At 41.3% G+C, this 21,761-nt stretch overlaps 1 protein-coding gene and 1 non-coding gene across 2 annotated transcripts in view; one reads left to right on the top strand and one right to left on the bottom strand.

Moving 5' to 3' along the window:
* The window catches only part of LOC145411252 (endonuclease G, mitochondrial-like), a 312,479-nt gene that overhangs the window by 201,341 nt on the left and 89,377 nt on the right, over positions 1-21,761 (top strand). The gene's annotated exons all lie outside the window — the stretch shown is intronic.
* TRNAS-GCU (transfer RNA serine (anticodon GCU)) lies at positions 19,795-19,876 on the bottom strand. The gene has a single exon. It is a non-coding gene; the product is annotated as a tRNA-Ser (tRNA).

The raw sequence follows: 21,761 nt of genomic DNA on the forward strand, positions 1-21,761 counted from the left end.
CTAGTTTTTTAAACTCGTGTTGGTTGAGAGGTTACTGTATTTTGTTTGTGAGGTTATGGCGGGGGATGGCATCAAAAGCTTTGCTAATATCTGGTGTGATTAGGAGTGTTCTGTGTGGTGGCCTAGCTGATTACATGCTATCAAAAACTCTCTGTGTAAGGTCTGTAAGAAGGGTGTTTGTGGAGTGTAGTGGCCTAAAGCCATGTTGTGACTGGGCTAGGGGAATGTGGGGTGTGACTATACTCCATTTTACCTAGTCTGGCTCCATCTCTGATGTCCTCAGCGCCTGTAGTGTTGATATAAATCCTCTATACTAGGTAAACCTCTATGTATTACCTTGAGAACCAATATATAAAGGCAATACAAAAAGGTATATCCAGTACGGAGGACCTTTATCAATACTACAGGTGTTGACGACATCTCTGATGGTGCCAGACTTGGTAAAATGGAGTATAGTTGTAGTACCAGTCGTTCAGTGACTTTAGAGGGGGTGCAGAGGAGTGTGATGGGGCGATGTGAGGAGGGTAACGTGGAGTCTTTGTTGGGTTTAGGGATAGTGATGATATTGCCATGCTTCCAGATGTTGGGTATTATGTTGTATGAGTAGCTGTAGCTTGATATGTTGGTGACTGCTTGTATGCTTTGTGGTCCTAGGTGTTTAAGGTGAATGTTGCTCATGTTGTCTGGTACACAGGCAGACGAGTGCTTGATGTTGTTAATGATGTGCTTCGTCTGGTTGTAAGTGAAAGGTGCGTAGTCTTGGTCTGTGGGGAACTGTCTCTTATGTCGGATGATATGTCGGTCTTCGGGATGGGGGTTTAGATGGCTGACTTGTGAAAAGTGAATGATGAGAGTGTTTGTTTGTTGTTTGTTTGAGGGTATGGTGTCTGTTGTTTTGATGGCAGCGTGTGATTGTGTGGTATTGCTGTTGGAAAGTGTGATGCTGTTTAGTGTTTTGTAGAGTTTGCTGATGTTTGTTTTGTGGTCAAGTGTTTGGAGGTAATTTTTCCAGTTTAGTGTTTGCTCTTCTGATATTTTATTGTTTATTTGAGTGTTGAGTTCTTGTATTTGTTGTACGCTGTCTTGTGTATGGGGTGTTGGGGAGTGTCGCAGTGTGTCCCATTGTCTAATAAGGCCTTGAATTTGTGGTGTGAAGTTGGGGTTGTGTCTCTTTCTGTTGCCTCTAGGGATGTGTCTTTTGTCTGCGTTTTGTATAATTGTATTGAAAATGTGCACAGCGGTGTTGATGTTTGTGATGGGTGTACTGTTTAGTGTTTCGAAATGTTGTTCTGTTTCAGTTACAATGGTTTCCCAGTTGGCTCTCTTATAATTAGTGTATGTGTGTTTGTGGCCAGCTGGGGTGATTCTGGTTTTGGTAGTGATGATGATTGGGAGGCAATCAGGACCTAGGGTTTTGACCACTCTCCATGATGTAGTGGGGGCGAGGCTTGGGAAGCAGAAGGTGATGTCTGGAGATGATGGGAGGAAGAGGGCTTGGTGTGGGATGTGGGCATGTTGGTCTAGATCAGTGGTTCCCAACCTTTTTGGTTCTGTGGCCCCCCGAGAAAATTATGAGAAGCTCCATGGCCCCTATATAACTCAGATCGTATATTTATATATTTTTAATATTTGATGTTGTGCAGAAATCGGTAATTACCCCAATATACTTAAGGCTAAACTAGCACAGTAAGGTATATTTCATACTTGATTTCTGTCAGGTTTTACCCAGACCAAATACCTTATACAGTAATATCTTATATTACCAATAAGGCCCATGGCCCCCCAGTCAATGTCCCATGGCCCCCTTGTGGGCCATGGCTCCCAGGTTGGGAACCGCTGGTCTAGATTGTTCAGTATGAAAAGATGATCTGTCTGGGACTGTAGTACCAGCCCTCTGTCAGTGTCAGGGTTATTGACATGCCAGGCCGACGACTTGACATTGAAATCAACACCCAGGATGATGTTGGGTATGTTAGTGATGTGATGTATCTGTGGAGAGTAATTGTGTGGTACTGTGGGGGACGACTGGGGGGGAATGTATGTGTTAGCGATTGTTATGTGTTATTTGTTACCAGTGTTTATTTCAGTTGATTGTATTTATGTTGTGGTGTCATGTGGGGGGAGAAGTGACTTTGTGTGTGCACTGGTATCTGCAAAGATGATGGATTTGTGTACCAGGGTGATGAGTCCACCGCCATCACCGTCGGCCCACTCTTGTCGAATGGTGGCGAAGTTATGAAATGTTGGTGTTTTCTGTGCTCTGTGTAGTTTTGTTTCATGTAAGATGGCAATGTGTATGTTCTGTTGTTTGATGAATTGTGTGAGTTCTTGTTTTTTGGCATTTATTCCATCTATGTTTAACTGAAGGATGTTTATGTTGTGTATGTGATGTGTGTTGGCTGCTGCATAAAGGGGGGAGGTGGTGTGTGTGGAGGGGAAGGGGTAGGAGGAGGTTGTGATGGAGGTAAAGGTTGAGGTGGATTAGGATGGGTTGGAATGGGAGGAGTTGGGGGACTGGAAGGTGTGGGAAGGATCAGTGGGTTCGGCTGTGGAGGTGTGAAGGAAGTAGGATTAGGATTGGAAGGGGGGTTGGTGGGTGGGGGGATGGAGCATAAGGAGCAGGTCCAGGTGTTTGTGTAATGTTTTCTGGATGCAAGTGTTGTGCAAGTGTAATGGGTCCAGTTCTTGCAGGAATTACACTGAACTGAACCCTTTGTCTGTCGGCTCAACGTGATAGGTTTGAGCATATTGGACATATGTATTTGTTGGTGGGTCCTGGATTGCTCTCAATGTCCCCGGCTGGAAGAAGTCATTGAGAAATTACAGCCGGGGAGTCATTTCTCAGTGTAGAAAAAATGGTGTTGTTGTGTGTGTTGTGTTGGGAGATGTGGTATTTGCCCAGGCGACCGAAGTCACTCCCAGGTACTCAAGCCCCAAAAGGGGCCGGGGGGGTTTGCGGTGGTTTGGCCCCCATGCTGTCCTCCTCTTCTCTTTGACAGCCACTGGGGGGTAGACCCACGACTAAGACGCCACCGCTCCAGGTCCGGAGTGAACAGTTATGCAAGTCTGTTTGCTGATGATGCAAAGATCCTGAGGAAGGTAGAGGCAGAGGAGGACTGTAAAATGCTGCGGGAGGATCTGGATAGGATACATGATTAGAGCCAGAAGTGGGAAATGAAATTCAGTGCAAATAAGTATAAAATATTGGAAATGGGTAAAAGTACCAAGAGGCCATCACTGAATTATATGCTGGGTAATGAACCTATTTCCAAAGCGAGAGAAGAGAAAGACTTAGGAGTGCTAGTCCAGGAGTGTTTGTCTCCTGAAAAACATATTAACCCGCCCCATCCCGACGTTTTCTGGGCAGTGGTACGCCCCAGTCCCGACATTTTTGGATCTTTTTTTTTTTTGGCTCAAACATCTGCTTTTGGTGAGAAACATTGAAAATTCATAGAGAAATCCTTACCTGAGGTTTAAAATACTCAATCTAAGGAGTACCTCCTTACCTGACTGGCACCAAAGAAAACGAGTTCTATGGCAGGGTAACTATTTTATCCACTCATAAACAGTATTTATTTATTTACTTGGTACAAATTTATATGTAGTACAAGAGTATATTGGTTTTCAAACAGTAATATAGGCATTATAAGCATTGTTTCACTCACTAACTCATCACCATTCATGACCTTTTTTCCCACATTACCTGATCATCATTTCTGACTGTTTCTTCCTCTAATGCTATGTAAACTTTGTCCTCCACATTGTCATCGATTGGAGAATCACTCTGGCCCTGAATGTCTTTATTGGCCAGGTCACTGGTAACAGGTGAATTGCCAAGACAATGGCGTGCAGGGAGGGGGGAGAGGTTATGCGGTGTAAGGCATTGTCCCTTCTTGGCATCTTGTAAAGGAAAAGAGGAAGGTGTCCTGTGGATGGGTGCCAAAAATCACTCGCGAAATCACTCACGAAAATTGAAAATTGTGAAAATTAGGGACCTTGCAATGTTGCCACGTTAATTCACGTCTCCGGGATATGAGTGCACATCATGTGAGGACGTGAATTCACGTCTCCGGGACACGGCGGGTTAACAAGTTAGTTAGAGAGACGTATAAACTTCTGACTAACATAAGAGTAGCATTTCATTATATGGATGAGGAGATGATGAAAAAAATTGATAGTGGCCATGATCTACCCCAGGTTAGAATAAGCAGCAGTACTGTGGTCCCCACACAAAAAGAAAGATATAAACAAGATTGAAAGAATACAAAGAAGAGCAACTAAAATGGTCCCCAGTCTAGCAGATCTGTCATACAGAGAGAGACTGGAAGAGGTGGATTTGCCCTCCTTAGAGGAAAGGAGAGAGAGGGGCGACATGATTGCAGTGTTCAAGACCATGATGGGAGTAGATAAAAATGACAGAGAAGATCTGTTTTTATGGGATAAGAGAGTAACAAGAGGACATGGAATGAAACTGAAGAAGCCAAGCTGCTTGAAGGATATCAAGAAATATAGTTTTCCTTATAGATGTATAGACCTGTGGAATAACCTGGACAGAGATCGTCCAGTCTAAAAACTTAAACGAGTTTAAAGCAAAATTTGACTTACTGAGAAACAGAGACGGGACCCCACGAGCGTAGCTCATTTCCTGTTTATCACAACTAGCTAAGTACAACTAGGTAAATACATGTGTGTGTGTGGCTGACTCTGGACATGCCTAGAGGTTTCCTGCAATCCAGGAAGCCATTGACTGTACAGTGCTGGATGGTAACCATGTAACCACTTAACACTTGGGGGTCTAGTGGTTTAATGCGCTCCAATTGAATGGAGCCTGTAAGGGTTTCCATCTGGTTGGTTGCTGGGGGATTCTTCCCCACGTAATGGCATTCGGGTAAATGACACTAGTTGCCATCACCTTCAGTGTCAGAACTGAGTAGCCTGGGATTGGATGGTGATGCTGCATGATGTACTGTACTGTACCTGTTGGGCAGTCTGTGGACCAGTTTGCTTACCTGTGGTTGATAATTTTGCTTGGCTAGACAGGATTAAGCATTAACAACAACTCTTGACTGTTTTTACAAGAAGTGTAACAGTTTAAGGAATTTGAGATGAAAATACACTATGCTTTCCAGTACAGCGATCCCTTGGTTAACTGGGTAATTGGTACGTGCCTAGTTCATAATTATGGAATTGCGTGATAAGAAATGCACAGAACCTACATTATTTATCCTAACAGGTATAGGGCACCCCAACTGTAAACCCAAATTTTCTGTTTTACAACAGTTTAAACCAACTGAATACATACTGCTATCAGAAACACACATAGACATGGTTATCGTTTCGTTTCGTTTCGTTTTTAAAGGCTCCAACATGCTTGCATGTGTCAGCCTTGGTCACCTAATGGTGGTTGTCCATGCTGCACGATCTATTGCAGCCTCCCTGCTCATTCCCTTAACCCTGAGGTCACACTTAATGACCTCATCCCATGTCTTTCTCGGTCTGCCCCTCATAACCCCACCACCAGTATTAACACTTCTCACCTTCCTCACCCAATTATCATCCCCCATCCTCTCCACATGCCCAAACCATCTTAATCTACTTCTCCTCATCACAACACCAATACACTCCAGTCCCATCCTGCCTCTCAACTCTTCTATCGTAAACCCAGCCCCCCCAGGCCTTGGACGCAGGGACACACTACACATCCATCTAATCATTGTCATTTCTTTATATCTGGGCCTGCGAATATCCTCCTCCTTTACCTCCCAGATCTCACTACCAAACAGCATTACACTCCAAACACATGCTGCATACAAAGACCCCTTAGCTTAGAGATGAGGTTTATAGGCAGGGAAGATACGACTTTGGGAAAGCAAACTTTACAGGATTGAGAAATTTTTTCAAAAATGGAGATTGGAGAAAATTCAGAGAAACAAGAGAGAGACAGAGGAAGTGGGATATTTTTCTAGGCCTCTATAATTCTGGAGTGGAAAATTTTGTGCCAAGAGTAAGGGGGAAAGAAAAAGGAAAAGGGAGTGGTTTAATAGAAGGTGTATGATAGCAAAAAAAGAAAGAGACATGGCATGGAACAACTGGAGAAAGAGAGGTAACAACAGAACAAAGGAAGAATATAAAGGAACTAGAAATGAATACAGTAGAATACGTAGAGAGGAAGAAAGGAATTATGAAAAAGGTATAATAGACAAATGTAAGGCTGAACCCAAACTGTTTTATAGATTTGTCAATGGCAAATTGAAACAAAAGGAAGGAATCACCAAACTGAAAGTAGGAGAGGTCTATAAAGATGCAGCAATGCAAGCAGAAATAATGAACAAATGTTTCAAATCAGTTTTCACCAATGAAAGGGAGTTTGTGAAAGGGGAGGAAGTGACTATAGTAGGACTCGCGTACGTTTGTGGCTGTGGTGTGGCCCGCACCTGTGTACAGTGTTGCCACGTTTTCTATACCGTTATATCTCTCTCTCTCTCTCTCTCTCTCTCTCTCTCTCCTGGCGGGAAATGTGAGCCACCCTGAGTACTTTTGATTCTTTTATAAGTTATTTATAATTGTGCTTTCATTTGTTAATTTAGTTTTGTTATATTTAGTGATGCCGACAGTGCATTCAGTGCATGCCCCTCTCCTGCCTCTCTCTCTCTTTCTCTCTCTCTCTCTCTCTCTCTCACCGACTGGGTGTGGAAGTGTTGCCGCTCACGAGTGAATAATGTTTTTTTTTTTTTTACTTCCGTATTGGCATATGCCTACTATTTTGTCCTACATATTAGCTTATGATTATAAATGTGATTATTCCTCGCCCTTAAAATTATGGTAAAAGCCAGTAAATGTGAGCATTTTTCCCTAGCAACACCTGTACAAGCTATGGTTGGGTCAACGGAGGGGTACGTACTTTATCTTAGGCCAGACTGGGTGTGTAAGTGTTGCCACTCACAAGAATTACATGAATTATTTCTTTTACTTTGGATATTGGCATATTTCTTCTTTTTTCAGGCTCATTATCTTATATCCATAACTGTGATATTATTACCCACCCTAAAACTACGCTAAAAACCATTAAAAGTGACTACAATTTCCTTTAGCAACACTGTACAATATGTATGCCATGTTTCTGTGTTACTGTATAAATATTTTATGCATAATAAGATTACTGTTGATTCATCCATCAAAATACACAAGTGTAAGTTTTATTCATCTGAATTTATTGAATTTGTGATGCCTTGTACATAAATAGCTTCCGTTTCACATCGCAAGTTCGGGAAACGTGGCACCATTGTACACAGGTGCGGGCCACACCACAGCCACAAATGTACGCGAGTCCTACTATAGAAATGTAGTGATAAAAGATATAAAAGTGGAAATACAAGAAGTGTACTGGAAACCCAAGATGTAAGGAAAGCCCCAGGACCACATGGAATTTCTAATTGGGTACTGAAGGAATGCAGAGAACAACTGGCGGATAAGATTCACAGTTTAATTATGCATTCTCTGGAAGAGGGGAAAGTGCCTCAAGCAGGGAAGAGGGTAAATGTGGTAACAATTTATAAGGGAGGAAATAGAGAAGAACCCCTAAATTATAGACCCGTGTCCCTAACCAGCATGGTCGCAAAATTATGTGAGAGAATTCTGAAAGATAGATGGAAAAAATATCTGGAAGAGATGAATATTTTGGCTAATAGTCAGTTTGCATTTAGAAGTGGAAGGTCATGTGTTTCCAACTTGTTGAGTTTTTACTCGAGCGATTGATAGTTGGGTGGATTGTGTGTACTTGGACTTAGAGAAGGCCTTTGACAAGGTACCTCAAAAGAGACTAATGTGGAAACTAGAATATATAGGGGGACTGAAGGGGAAACTCCTGGAATGGGTGAGAGACTTTTAGAGAGAGAGAGAGAGAAATTAGGACAATAATAAAGGATAGGATGTCTGGATGGAGGGAAGTAACAAATGGAGTCCCTCAAGGCTCGGTGTTGGCGCCAGAAATGTTCCTGATTTACGTAAATGATATGGTAGATGGAGTGAACAGTTATGCAAGTCTGTTTGCTGATGATGTAAACATCTTGAGGAAGGTAGAGGTTGAGGAGGATTGTAAAATGCTGCAGGAGGATCTGGATAGGATACATGATTGGAGCTGGACGTGGGAAATGAAATTTAATGTAAAGAAATGTAAAATATTGGAAATGGGTAAAAGTACCAGGAGGCCATCACTGAATTATTTGTTGGGTAATGAATTAATCACAAAAGCTAGAGAAGAGAAAGATTTGGGAGTGTGGTCCAAGATAGTTTGTCACCTGAAAAACACATTAACAAGATAGTTAGAGAGACTTATAAACTCTTGACTAACATAAGAGGAGCATTTCATTATATGGATGAGGAGATGATGAAAAAATTGATAGTGGCCATGATTCACCCCAGGTTAGAATATGCAGCTGTAGTGTGGTCCCCACACAAAAAGAAAGATATAAACAAGATTGAGAGAATACAGAGAAAAGCAATGAAGATGGTCCCCAGTCTGGCTGATCTGTCATACAGAGAGAGGCTGGAAAAGCTGGATTTGCCTTCCTTAGAGGAAAGGAGAATGAGGGGAGACATAATAGACGAGTTTCCGGTCAAAATTTTTTTGAAGTTAGATTCTTGTATGGGTAAAAGATACTCAGAAAATAACTATGTCAATCATTATTTCTAATAAAAATGTGCAGAAACATGAAAAAATAATAGATAAAGTAGCCAAAAAATCACGTGACACTGAAACGGCCTGTGATTGGTCGTGACGTCACTATTCACACTGAGGCAGCATAGTCTGCTTTGTTAACGTTTAGCCAGGATACACTGTGCTTATTTCTGACCTCTAAGGATGTCCAGTGACAAGAGGAATAATTGCTAATGTTTCGTTCCAATGTGTAAGCACAGTAGGGAAATTATTCTTCTGTATACTAGCCAATAACGATAAACGAAAACAGTGGTGGCTGGCTGCTCGTCGGAAGTTCCCAGTGCTAGAATGCAGTCTTTACTGTTGTGAAAATATTATATTCTTCACCATATAGGTTCATATGCACCAAATTATCTGAAATTCAGTAAAAAAAACTATGCTTTATTTAATTATTAATAGAATATTAGGAGTCACAGCGAAAACGTGCTAAGGTTAGCGGGTATTTCTACTTTAGATCGCCAACATGCCTTGACAGACTGCTGTTTTGCACAGATACTGATTTAAAGTGCAAAGAAGTGCATTTGTAAGTTAAATTAATAATTATACAAAGCAGAAGTCTGCCAAGGCAAGCTGTTCAGGTAAAGGAGAAACACTTCTGCTAATTTTAGCTTGTTTTCGCTGTGAATCCGGATTTTTTAAAAGGTAAAATTAAACACAAAAATTTGACCAGATTTTGAATAATTAGGTGAGTATGAACCTCTATGGTGATAAAATCTTTAACACTTACCAATTAAAAAGTGCCAGTTCGGTGTTGATTTGGTAAATGATCGCCGATTCAGTATTTCATCACACTCCCCTGAAGTACTGTAGTTGAGTCACTGAAACTGTTTTTTTTTCTTCAGAAAACTAATAATAAAGAGGTCAGATATTAAATATGAGCATAATACCATTATAAACTCATACAACTGATACTGTACGGCATACATTTAACACTTCCCACCTCATGAGGTACGAGCACCGCTCGGGAATGGTGTTGCTGTAAGCTGCTTCTGGTCGATTTCACCACAATTTACTTACCTAACAGGTACCATCCATTTACACCATGAAAAATATTCCTTCACAACATACCTGAAGGGGGTAGTTTGGATCTACGGTAGCCATGTAGGTACAACTATTATCTCTGTTACTGTAAAGTATTGTGTGATGGATTGGAGCGTCGTCTGCAGTGTGAATGCTGACGTCATCGCCAACATGGCGGCTCCTTCCCTCCAGCCCCAAAGAATTAAAGTTATCACGTCTTGTTCAGTGCAAATGATAAATTTAAAGATACATAATACCGTAAGTTTTTAAGTACATGGCAGAGTGCACTGGCCATGTTTACCCAGAACTGGCAACATGTCTATTGCAGTGTTCAGGACTATGGTGGGAGTAGATGAAATTGACCGAGAAGATCTGTTTTTATGGGATAAGAGAGCAACAAGAGGACACGGAATGAAATTGAAAAAGTCAAGCTGCTTGGAGGATATCAAGAAATATAGCTTTCCTTACAGAAGTATAGACTTATGGAATAGCCTGGACAAAGAGATCGTCCAGTCTAAATACTTCTATCTACTGTATCTATCTATCGCCCGACGCCCTAATCCCGCAAAGGCTGGCTGCAGACAAAACACCTCCAAGTCGCTCTGTCACCCACCATTTGACTACCCTCCCCCCAACTCACCCCCCCCTCCCTCATATACCTCTCAACTCCATCCCTCCACCTCATCCTCGGTCTACCCCTCCCTCTCCCTCCCTCCACCTCACCTACATACAGCGACGGGAACCCACGAGCATAGCACATTTCGTGTATATCACAATTATTGTATATTAGGTAAATACTTAAGTATTTGGAACGACTTAGACGAAAAGGCGGTGCAGGAGAAAAACATTCATGTGTGTAAAGGTAGACCAGATAAAGGTGGATATGGAGACAGGACAACACGAGCATTGCTCAATTCCTATATACTACAAATGAGGCCATGAGAAGCAGAACTCGCCAAGCGCCACCCCGGCCGAAAACCAGGTTATTATAGCATTGTCTTCCCCCACCCTTCCCCTATCTGGAGAGAGACAGAGGCGGGAGTTTTTCAAATATCCTCAAGGTCGTATTCGCATGTTAGTGCACCACACTTTCATGAAAGTAAGGTCATTCAATCATGAAAGTAAGGTCATAAAATAAAAATAATAATATTATTTTTTGCACTTTTTATTCAGCTTATGATTATTGTCTCACAATGCATAATGACAGTACCATGAATTTTCTGTAAGGAAAAAAGTAACAGTAAAAATTAATAACAATACCTTCCTTAGACCATTCCAAAGCTGAAGGAAGGTGGCAAAATAAAACAATAATATTATTATTATACGATATTACTTTCCTGAGTAAGATAGTAATAATGTTTTCCATTTATTTTATTGATTGCTTTATTATTTTTCTTCATTCTATGTTTCGTGCATTGCAGTTTTTCATTAATGTCGTTTTTCTCTTCTCAATAATTTTTGTTTATTATCATGCCTATTACTTCCATGTATTATTATTGTATTGTATTATTATCTTATTATACTATTATTATGTTATTTTCATTGTACATGTTCTTTTTTTGTTTTATTCTTACATTGCCTCTTTCCTTAGACATAAAAATGAAATGAAAATAAAAACGGAGAAAATCGAGGTCACAGATTTCCGAATTTCAAAATGCTATACCTCGTGACCCTATAATGCTATGAAGTTGAATGTAGTCTCAAAATGATCAGCATTTTATACCCTATTCACATAAGTAATAAGCGAAATTATAAACGTTCAGCATTTTGAGTGGCAGGAGTATGAACGCAATGAGGTGTAATGAACATTTTATTCATAACACCAATAAATTGCAGTCACGCTCCTGCTGCTGGAAATATCGACAGAGTTTAATTGATTTTAGTCCTTATGTAGTTAGGTTATACTTTACTGATCATTTTGAGACTAAATTCAACTTGATACCTTATTTGAGTCAGGAGATTTAGTCTTTTAAAAGTCGGAAAACTTTGACCGCGATTTTCTCTCTCTCTCTCTCTCTTTTTTTTTTTTTTTTTTTTTTTTTTTTTTTTTGGCGCTTGGCGAGTTCTGCTTCTCGGGGCCACAAATAGGTTAATACATAAAATGAGCATTATGTACTTCCCACGCCCTTGTGGCAAATTGCACATGGCCACTCTCCCTTGTCTTTGACAGTACTGCCACCAACCCTAGATATCATTTTTTTTGCTTTATCTGCATTTAACTTTAAGCCCTTGTGCCCCATACCATCTCTCCACATCCTAAATTTTTCCTCCGCCTCCCTTTCATTCTCTGCAATCAACACCAAATCATCAGCTTACAACATCTCCCACAGGAGTCCATTTCTGAAGTCACGTGAGAGGTCTTCAAGTACCATGATAAACAACATGGCACTCAAAACTGACCCCTGATGCACACCAATGTTCACAGAAAACTCATCACTCAAATCTTCATTCACTCTTACCTGGGTGCAAGCACCCACGTACATAGCCATAACCACCCTAACCAGCCACTCCTCCAAGCCAGGCTTTCTCATTGCCCACTTCACCACCTCTCTAGGGACTCTGTCAGAGGCCTTTTCCAAATCAACAAAAACAAAATAAAGATCCCTTTTCTTACCAATATATTTTTCCTGAAGCTGTCGAACAATGAATATGGCAGCAGTGGTCTCCTTGCCTGGCATAAACCCAAACTACATCTCATCAATATTCACTTTTTCTCTAGTCATACCTTCTAAAACTCTCTCCATTACCTTTATTATCTGATCTGAAAGCTTTATACCTCTATAATTTCCTCTTTCCAGAGCATCATCCTTCCTGTTGTACACATTTACAATTACACTCTTCAGCCAATCATCTGGGACATCACACTCATAAATAATCTTATTTATCAGGTCAGTGACAAACCTCACCCCTGTATCTCCCGAGTCCTTCAACATTTTGGCAGTCAACCCAGACACACCTACTGCCTTCTCCACCTTCATCCTGCCTATTGCCTCACTCACAGTAGCGGCATCAGTCAAACTGTTATTTTAATACAAAAATATGAAACTGGCACAGTAAGGAAGATACACATACAGGTGTACCCCAGTTTAATTATGCAATTGGTTAAGTAAAAACCCATCGCTAGGGGGGGTATCGTATGTCGAGGTAGATTTAGCATGTAAAGTATAGGGATGCATTTTTGAGCCTTTGGTTTTCCCCCCAACCAAGTCGTAAACCCACCCAAATGAGTCCAAAAATAAGTTTCTAGCTCACCTAAACACCCAAATACCTTTAAAACAAGCTAAACTAAGCCTAAAAGCAGTTTATAACTCATCTAAATCCAAAAATAAAATCTGAAAATCGTCAAATATGTCTGGAAAAAATCAAACTTGGTATACTGTACCCCAAAATGACAATGTTCACCCCACCTATGACTAAAACACATTAATAAAAGTTTAAAAACAGTTTATAAATACACCTAAACAAAATTTAGGTCTAAAATATCATCAGAATCGGTTTTTAAAAAATCAAAACCAATTGTTAAACTGGGGCTTGACCATTGTTAGGCAGGGTATGGTGGTATTTCAACCCCTGTCTCTAAGCCGGGGTATTGCATCTAGGGGTATTGTATATCTAGGTATACAATCCCCCTTTCCTGAACTTTTTCAGTGTTTCAGTAACACAAAGAGTGGGCCAGCATGCTCTCCAGTACAAGTTTCTCTAACTTTCAACACCAAACTACATGCATACTACATACAACACTACCTTGTCAAAATTTTAGTAAAAATGGCGTTGAATAACATAGCCTCGGAGTCCCGGGGGGGGGGGGCATAAATGCCCCCACCATCCACCCCTCTCCTGGTGACAACTCAGCATGCTGCCTGGAACCACTGTCTGACTTACTTCTTCTTCATATTGCAACGTTCGTGGCCTTTCCTCTAATTTTCTCTTTTGAGCACTACCTCTCCTCTTCTAAACCTCACCTTCTCTTCTTAACTGAGACTCAGCTGTCCTAGGCAACTGATAGCAAACTCTTTTCAGTACCCTCCTAATTTCTCTATACTCATTTCAAAGCCAAACGTGGCTGTTGTGTATATGTACACCATGACTTGTCTTGCTTTCTTGTTCTGGAACTTGATTCTTCTGAATTCAGTACTCTCTGGCTTTGGCTTTCCTGTCATTCTCTGGCTAAACTTATCTGTGCTGTTTACTTATCCCCTAATTCTACTAACTATGAAAAATTCTTCGTCGATCTTCTGCGATGGAACACATTCTATCCGTTTTTAACCTTTCACTGAAATCTCCATTCTAGGAGATTTCAAATGTTCACCACCACCTTTGGCTCTCCTCTTCTTTCGCTGTTCCACCTGGTGAACAAGCCTACATCTTTTCTTTCCTTAATGACCCTGAGCAGCTTGTACAGCACCCTACCCATTTCCCTGACCGCCTTGGATAGAGCTTCAACATACTTGACCTAATCCTTCTACTTACACTGTCAATCTTTCCTCTCCATTGGGCTCCTCCGATCACAACCTTATTACCTTAACCTGTCCTATCGCTTCAGTATGGCCTGTGGATCCACCAAAGAAATGTTGGTTGTGGCACTTTGGAGCTGCTGATTGGGAAGCCCTCAGGCAGTACTTCCTTGATTTTCATCTATCCATCCATCCATCATCCAATCCTATGTTGCCTCATGAGGAGCGTAGGAGCCTGGGGCTAGGCAGGTTGGTCCTGACATTTAAGATGAGCTTGACCAGCCTCACTCATCCCTAATTGGCATTACGTGAGCAATAAACCCCAACCACCCCTTGGATATAAACCTTCACTGGCTCAATCCGATTGGAGCGCTGTAATTACCAACTAAACCACCAGGTGCCATAATTTGGTTATATGGTTACCACCCAGCAGCAAACCATTTGGCTTGTCACTCAGTGTAGAGTCATCCACAGGCAGGAGGAAGAGGAAAGAATGAAGGAAAGAAAGACAGAAGAGGGAGTGTAAAGTCACCTGTAAGCAGAATGACGAAGAAAGAATGAAAGAAAGAATGACAGAAGAAGATGGAAGGAGAGGAGGATGGAGGAGAGGAAAGGGCAGGCACCCGAGAGCAGCACTACATTGAGTGAGTGGATGGTGATTGCCCCCACCTACCACTAATATATCTGAGTGTGCCTCGCTCATTATGGAGGTTATTCTCTCGAGCAAGGAAACATACATTCCTTTCTCACATCCTTTGACTAATGCAAAAAAGCCTTGGTTTAATCACGCATCTTCTAATGCTGTCCACAACAAGGAGGGGGCCTATAAAATAAATGTACCAGAGCTAACCCCCCCCCTGAATCCCCCCCCCCCCGAATCATGCTAAGTCTGTTCTTCGCTCTGCTAAAAATAATTTCAGCCGTGATAAATGCTATCAACTCTCCAACACGAATTTTTCCAACTCCTTGTGCCACCTTGCCAGACACCTTTCTTACAACTTTACCTTATCATCCTTCCCTCCTCATTTCTACTCTAATGGCTCTGTAGCTATTTTTTCTGCTGATAAAGCAGGTGTCATTGCTCGGACTTTCTCCTCCAGTTCCACCTTAGATGATTCCTGTGCTGTTCCTCTATCATTTCCCCCCCTTGACTTCCTCATGGCTGACATTAAAATTTTTTCAGTTGATGTATTTTCTGGCATCACTGGCCTCACTACTGACAAGGCATATGGACCTGATGGGATGCCTCCTGTTGTCCTCAAGAACTGTGTTTCTGTGCTTACACCCTGCCTTGGTAAACTCTTTCGCCTTTGTCTTTCAACTTGTACTTTCCTTCTTGCTAGAAGTTTGCTTTCATTCAACCAGTCCCAATGAAGGCTGACCATTCCCACGCCTCTAACTATCGCCCAATTGCTTTAACATCCTGTGTCTCAAAAGTTTTTGAGTATTCTTAACAGAAAAATTTTAAAGCATCTTTCCTATCACAACCTTCTTTCTGATCGTCAGTATGGGTTCCGTCAGGCACGCTCCACTGGCGATCTTCTCACCTACCTTTCAAACTCCTGGTCATCCTCCTTTCGGGACTTTGGCGAAAGCTTTTGCCATTGCACTTGACATCTCAAAGGCTTTCAGTCGAGTTGGCATAAATCTGTAATTTGCCAAACTGCCCTCTTACAGTTTCTATCCTTCTGTCTGTGCCTTCATCTCTAGCATCCTTTCTGGTTGTTCTATAGCTCCTGTTGTAGATGGCCACTGTTCTTCTTCTGGATCTATCAACAGTGGTGTTCCTCAGGGCTCTGTCCTATCACCAACTTTCTTCCTTTTATTCATCAATGATCTTCTAAGCTGTACATCTAACCCTATCCACTCATACGCTGATGATTCCACCCCACACTTTTCCATTCACTTCCTGCAACGTCCATCTCAGCATTTACTTCAACAATCAAGGGATGAGGCAATGGCTTACCTAATGTCTGACCTGGCTCGTATCTCTGCCTAGGGTAAAAATAATCTGGTTGTTTTTAATGCATCAAAGACTCAGTTCTTACACCAATGAACCCAAAAAATTCTTCCACTGAAATACCCACAAATGTTTAATAGTATCCAGCTCAGTCTTGCATCATCCTTGAACATGCTTGGGGTTTCATTTACTCAGGACTTATCTTGGAAGGATCATATTACATCTCTTGTAAAGTCTGCTTCCAAGAGATTAGGTGTGCTAAGCTGACTCCATACCTTCCTTCCCCCTGCACAGTTGTTGACTTTATACACAGGTTTTATTCGCCCCTGCGTAGAGTACAACTCTTATATGTGGGGAGGCTCCCCACTTACAGCTCTTCTCAATAGGGTGGAGTCAAAGGCTTTTCATCTCTTTAACTCTCCTCCTCTTACTGGCTCCATTCAACCTCTGTCTCTTCATTGCACTGTTGCATCATCATCCCTTTTCTTTCACTACTTCAGTGGTCATTCCTCCTCAGAACTGTCTGGTTACAGCCCTCCACCTCTAAAATGGGCACATAGCACCTGTCTGGCAACAATCTCATCCTTTTTCTGTCCAACTCTGTAATGCAGGAGTTAACCGTTACTCCCAGTCCTTTATTTATGCAACAGGTCAACTCTGGAACTGTCTCCCTCTGTCTGTATTCCCTACTTCCTATGATCTCCAGTCTTTCAAACGCAGTGTATCCAGGCATCCTGAAATGAGTGGATCTTGAATTTGTCTCTCTCTCTCTCTTTTTTTTTTTTTTTTTTTTAAGGAAGGGTTTGTGGGCTCTTAGCTTTTGGCTCCTTTTTACTTTCATAAAAAAAAAAAAAAAAAAAAAAAAAAAAAAAAAAAAACAGGGAGAGAGAGACAGAGAGAGAGAGAAAGATCTTGAAATAGGCTTGAGGTTATAATCTGGCAGCAGATGATTGAAGCAGGATTTGGAGTACATACAACATTTTATTGCTCTTTCTGGTAGGTGGGAACCTCCAGACCTCAAAACCACTTGATGCCACTTATTTGGGCAACTTTTTTTACAGGCAAAATTCAAAATGGGTCCTATCCTACACTATCAAAATCTTAAAACATCTACATATTTGTTAATACTTGGTCAATGAAGCTAAATTTGGTGTCAAAATGTACATTTTTTAGGTCAGAGAATCCAAGTACTGTACACCACTAATTTTATGACTGGTGCATTCCAAATGCTGTATCTGGCAAATACTTAGAAATTAGAGTATATTTTTCCCTTTGTTTCTCAATATTCAAGTTCAGACCTTAGGTTCAGTTCCTAGTTTCTTTTGACAAAAAAATTTCTTTCATTAATTTGTTAATTTCACTTTTACAAAATATATATTTCCATGAAAAAAATGTATGACATCAAGTTTTAAATAGTTCACACAAACAGCAACGTTTTCATAAATAAACATTCAAACTAATCATCCAGAGTACTGTAAATACAAGCCTAGTTTGTTTCTTGGGACAGTTGAGTGCTGTATGGCATTCACAAAACACAGAACAAGAGATCTTGGCAGCTTAACAGTTACAACTACTGGTGGAACATGGAATGATTGAGTTACATCCGCAATGTATTATTTTCAGCACATCAAGTGGGGCTGGTGAGACATCTGGTGGATGGGATTTAGGCAGCAACATACCTGGACTAACCTCTCGTGTCCATCCATAACATGTGGGATCAAGCTTTGGTGGCACAGGATCTAGAGCAGCTTCCCATAATGCACATTGAAGATGGGCTCGGAGGACATTCTCCTTGAATGCCTCGGTAGTCAGGGGAAGTGCTCTAAGTTCAGTTGCTGAGTTCAATTTTGTCTTACCAATCTTTGTCTTCCAGACATCATACTGTATAGCTGACATATTACCAGTTTCCTGTGATCCATAACAAGTAACATAGAATCTTGTAGCTTCTTCCAGAACATCCGAAGATAGGGCATCCAGTTTACCAAGGTGGTTTAGCTGTTGGCCAGATTTCAATGCCTTGGGGGCTTTGCCCTTACCAGTGTCACATCTTGTCAATACATGGGCTGGTAATAAGTTTGGTACAATGACACAATTTTGTTCAACTGTAGCTCTGATGTCCTTGGATCACCTGGTCTGACTAGTGGCACTCATTATCATGTTGCATGTGAGGTTTCTCTGCCTGTAGAAATGCATGAGATGTATGAACACATCAGTGTCATCAGAAAGGACATTAATGCATGATACTCCTTGAGATGCTAGATGAACCATTTACTGAGCAATAATTATATCAGCTTCTTCATGCCTTGTTTGTAGATCATTCCTGCCTTGGATAGTGCCATTGTGATATTGCACAGGAATTGGCTTTTGTCCTGTCAAAACTAGTTGTGTATGTGCTGGAAGTAAATCTGGTTGGTCATGGATATAATCGAAGATCAGGTTGATGAGTTGCACCTTATTTTCTGTCAGAGTTAAGATGACCTTCTGTGGTGGAAGAGGTGTTGTGATACTTAGTTGGTGTTTACGGCTGCCTTCAGAACCTGCTCTGGCACTTCTCATAACATTCTTTATGCTATCATGGTAGTAGCAATCAAACACTAAATAGATATCTGCTTTTCTAATTTGATTTTTTTTTTTTTTTTTTTTTTTTTTTTTTTTGAGGAAGAAGGAACCAAAGGCAACGAGCCCGCAAAACTGTTCCTTCCAAGAGAAAAATAAAATACAAGAGAGAGCCAAATTCAAGACCCATTCATTTCGAGATGCCTGGACACACTGTGTTTAAAAGTCTGGAGATCATAGGAAGCAGGAAATACAGACAGAGGGAAACAGTTCCAGAGTTGACCAGTTGCGTAAATGAAGGACTGGGAGTAACGGTTAACTCTTGCATTAGAGAGTTGGACAGAAAAGGGGTGATATACTCTATCAGGTTCTGGATGAAGTCTTCATCTGTCCCTGAGGTAGGCCATGTTATAACCCAAAGAATGGCACGTCCATCCAAGATAAATGCATCAGGTGCAGGACAGTGTCGTTCAGAAACCTCAACTTGCAACTGTTTTTGAGTGCAGACTTGGACTTAGTGATGCACATATCACCAGTATTTTCAAACACAGATGGCAGAACTGGAGCCAGTTCATACATCGGGACAGAAGAGGGGTGTACAGCACGTGCTTTCTGAAGGCTGAGGACCCTGGAGAAAATAGCTTGGTGTCGTACACAGATGACTGTCCAACTTTTATCTGTTTTCTTGTAACTGACATTGTAGTGACTTGCTTTGCAAGTTTTTTTTTTTTTTTACGTGTCCAACTCTGGCCAAAGGCTTCAGGGCCTATTTCTCGGGGGCAGTGGCCTATCCCAAGGCCCAGTAGTCCTCCTACACCTCCACCTGTCACCATTTCGGTGCTAACACCCACTGTCCATACTGAATACATGCTAGGGCTGTCTCATACAGGACAGGTGTCTTGGTATTAGTGGGGATATTTTTACGACATGTCGACAGGTCATCTGGTAGATCAGGAAAGTCTACTTTTTAGGAAATTCAAATCCTTAAACTGTTTTCACCCTCAGCCAGGATTTGATCCTGGGTCCATTAGGACTGCAGGCCGCCTCTCTACCGATTCAGCCACCGCCTCCCCCAAGTAACCACACTGTGACGAGGATAGGATTCGAACCCATGCAGGGAGACCCTATTGGATTAGCAGTCCAACGCCTTAACCACTCGACCACCTCGTCATTGGTGGAAGCTTTTTGGCCATTCTGACTGGAACTGCACCATTTGTTGTGCGCCTATGCTGACGGACTGATAAACATTCACTGAATCTGGGCAGAACCTTCCTGAAACTATATTGATCAATCCATCTGGGTACATAGCATCCGCCGCATGCAAATCACTTGGGGCATCTTCCAACCGAATGCGTACCTGATGATCCAAATCATCATCATGCAAATCACATGCCTGTAGAATAACATTTTTGAATGCTTGTTGACTTGGGCCACGAACAGCAGTCCTACACTGCATAACTCTTTTCCACTATCAGGATGTTTTGGATCTGGTTCTAGGGAACATACTTACCACAAATGAAACAGTGGTCCTTGAAACTAAAAATGTTAGCCTGGGATCTGTGAGCCCATTTTACTTTCCAGCTCTGGCGTGAGATATGTTTTTTTATATGGTGCTTTGAAGTGTATGTTGATGCACATGTTCTATGAATTAAAAGTTCAGAGGTATCATTAGTATCTTCCAGGTTATAGTCACTGTGTAATGTCCCCATGCTGCTTGCTAGATTTGACTGGGGATATACGCCGAGCAGTAGAAACTTCACAGAGACTTTTGTTCTTGTCCTTGCACTTCATGTATTTCAGGAGTATGCAGCTATTCTGTTGATTTGAACTGCTTGGTGCCATATTCACCTAATCTGCAAACAGATGGAAACATGCAACTAAAACAGTACCACCACCACTACAAAGCATGCACATGTAGGATATTCAAATAGCAATGCTGAAACAATTTTTTTTTTTTTTCTTTCTTTTTTTATATATATATATAAATAACAGAATGGAGGAAGATGCAGCATGCATCTGGAAGCTGTAAACAAAATAAGACTAAAAGCATAAAATGTCTACTTGTCCATTGGTAGGATTGCAACCGTTATAATAATTGAAGCTGAAATAGGATTTGGAAATAATTTATATGAAGAAAAGGTAGGGTTTCAAGAAAAAATTAGGGTCCCAAAGCCCCTTAATTTCTGATAATTTTCAAATCAATGCATTTTGAATGCACCGGTCATAAATTTAGTGGTGTATTTGGATTCTTTGAGCTAAAAAATGTACATTTTGCCACCAAATTTAGGCTCATAGACCAATTATTAACAAAGATGTCGACGTTTTAAGATTTTGATAGTGTAGGATAGGACCCATTTTGAATTTTGCCTGTAAAAAAATTGCCCAAATATGCCAAACTGGCATCAAGTGGTTTTCAGGTCTAGAGGCTTCCACCTACCTGAAAAAACAATAAAATGTTGTATGTACTCCGCTGGGGGTAGGGTTTTTTTTCAAGAATACTCCCCCAGTATCCTTGCTTGTTGTAAAAGGCGACTAAAAGGGTTAGCGGAGGGTTAGTGCCCCTCCCCGGAAAACAACTAACTAAAAAAACAAACAAGAAGCCTCGAACAAGGACTGACCAAACGATGACGACCCAGGATCGGACAAAGGACTTGGTAATGGCTACGTGGAATGTAAGAGGAGCGAATGATGAGGTGAAAAAGAGAGAGATTGTCCAAGTGCTTGAGGGTGCAAAAGTGGATGTATGTGGAATGACCGAAACAAAATGAAGAGGAGAAAGTGTGAGAGAATGGGAGTATGGATGGGGTATATGTGCAGGAGTAGGTGAGAATGAGAGGGCAAAGGAAGGAGTATGTATAGTTGTGAGTAAAAGATGGAAGAAGAGCATAAGACAGTATGGATCAGTTGGGTCAAGGATTGTGTGGGTAAAGTTGAAAGTTGGAATACAAATGTGGGCGATTGTGTGTGTGTATGCGCCAACGCAAGATCGTGCTAGCAGAGTGAGAGAAGAGTTCTGGACAAATGTGGAAGTGTGCATGGAAAAGTTTGGAAGGAA

This window comes from Coenobita brevimanus, chromosome 88 (genome assembly GCF_032717465.1).
Source record: "Coenobita brevimanus isolate Jiangsu-jjx chromosome 88, ASM3271746v2, whole genome shotgun sequence".
Taxonomy (NCBI): domain Eukaryota; kingdom Metazoa; phylum Arthropoda; class Malacostraca; order Decapoda; family Coenobitidae; genus Coenobita; species Coenobita brevimanus.